The sequence below is a fragment of the Benincasa hispida genome, chromosome 9 (genome assembly GCF_009727055.1).
Source record: "Benincasa hispida cultivar B227 chromosome 9, ASM972705v1, whole genome shotgun sequence".
Lineage (NCBI taxonomy): Eukaryota > Viridiplantae > Streptophyta > Magnoliopsida > Cucurbitales > Cucurbitaceae > Benincasa > Benincasa hispida.
The window spans coordinates 89,903,197-89,905,510 of record NC_052357.1 but is presented as its reverse complement, the minus strand read 5'-3'; positions in this window follow the sequence as shown (position 1 = coordinate 89,905,510).

The window sequence follows — 2,314 nt, the reverse complement described above, 5'->3', positions numbered from 1 at the left end:
GTAGGCCTCATGAAAGAACTCTTATCAAAGAGTACCTCTGAATGAAAACAAGATCGTTCCAAACTCATTGTGATAGAATTACCGCATTCACAATCAAACAGGCTATATATGCATTTAACTATAAATTATAGGCATGCTTGGAAACTTAAACGACAAAGAGAACAAAATGCGTACCAGTTGAAGAACCCTTTTTCACAGAAAAACCCGTTCTCGTCAAGGACTACTCCTCTCGTTCTTGCTGAGAAAGTCCAAGCTATCGTTCACCAAATTGTCTACATACGAACGGCCTCCTCACGAACACGGAAACAAGGCAGACACCACCACTTGGAACCCTCGGTATTCTCGGTGTGAGAACCTAGGAGGTGTGGGCTCTGTTGGATTTGTTAGAGGGAAGGAGGAAGAGAATATCGTATACCACGACCAAGCAAATAGGAGTCAGGTGTCTATCGTATAGACCATGCTTGATCGTTTAGTAAAAGGGTCGCGATCGTATAGACGATCGTGTAGTAATTGTTCGGGCACGCGATCGTGTAGGAAAAAGCTAGATGATCGTTTAACAATCTTACGCGACCGTTTAGAAGACGCGCGTGTATATTATCATTTAGAAACTTTGAGCTATCGTGTAGGCTCTCGATTTGCTATGCGATAGGCAGTATACACTAAACGTGAGCGCGAATGTTTTATCTATTTTGCAAAATGAAAATGATTTTCATTTTATCCTTCAGTTACGAAAACTGAATCCAACCTCCCACTATCTCACGGCCGCGTGTTGTAGCGTACCAGGATAAGGTTTCCCTTCTATATCCATATACTACAGACCATTTTGGTTATCACTCAAGACATGATCCACTTGGGGATTTTATGTTTATTGGTTTGTGGTAAAGCAAATAAAACAAGTAACTGAGCAAAATTACAAGATGTGAAGTAAATATCATATATTAACAACACAAGCATTCGTATAAACTGTTTACAAACTACAGGACACGAGACTTTAGGGTATCAACCCCAATAATCTCCCACTTTTCCTAAAGCGAAGTGGGGTGTACAAAAATATTAGTACAAAACAATAAACTAGGGCATAAAAGCTTAGTACAATAAAATCTCCCACTTGCCCTAATCCAGCCGCGGGCGATCCTGTAGACTCATGTTCCGTAGGTGACCCTCAAACACTGTAGCTGTGAAAGCCTTCATAAATGGGTCAACAACATTGTGCTCTGAAGCGATCTGCGTGACGATCACGTCCCCTCGATGCACTATCTCGCGGATCAAATGATACTTCTGCTCTATGTGTTTACCACACCTGTGACTCCTCGGTTCCTTGGAGTTCGCCACTGCCCCACTATTATCACAATAGAGGGTAATGGGCCTAGACATATCTGGAACAACTTCCAGTTCTGTCAAGAACTTCCTGAGCCAAACGGCCTCCTTAGCAGCTTCGCAATCCGTTACATACTCCGCCTCCATAGTAGAGTCGGCAATGCACCCCTGCTTAGTGTTTTACCACACTACAGCTCCTCTATTAAAAGTAAAAACTAATCCTGATGTGGACTTACGAAAGTCCTTATCAGTCTGAAAGTTAGAATCTGTGTATTCTATAAGGATCAAATCCCTCGAACCATACACGAGCATGTAGTCCCTCGTTCTCTGAAGATACTTGAGGATATTCTTCACTGCGGTCCAGTGACCCTACCCTGGGTTAAACTAATACCTACTGACTATGCCTACAACGTAGCAGATGTCTGGATGAGTACAGAGCATCGCACATATCAAACTGCCAACGACAGACGCATATGGGACTCGTCTCATCTCTTCAACCTTTTGAGGCGTCTTAGGACACGTGTCCTTAGACAAAGTGACTCCTTGCCTGAACGCCAGTAGGCCCCTCTTGGAGTCCTGCATCGAGTACTTGAGCAACATCTTGTCAATATACGATGCCTGAGACAATGCTAGTACTTTGTTCTTACGATCCCGAAAGATCTGTATACCTAGAACAAACTAAGCCTCTCCTAAATCTTTCATTTGGAATTGGGTCGCTAGTCAGTTCTTAACTGTAGTCAGTAGACCTACATCATTCCCAATGAGTAGGATATTGTCTACATACAACACTAAGAAGACTACTAAAGCATTGATGATCTTCTTGTAGACACAAGGTTCATCAACGTTTTGGTCAAAGCCATACGACTTGATCACAGTATCAAACCGTATGTTCCAAGATCGAGACGCATGTTTCAGTCCATAAATGGACTGATTCAGTTTGCAAACCTTTTGCTCTTGACCTTGGGCTATGAATCCCTCGGGCTGCACCATGTAAATG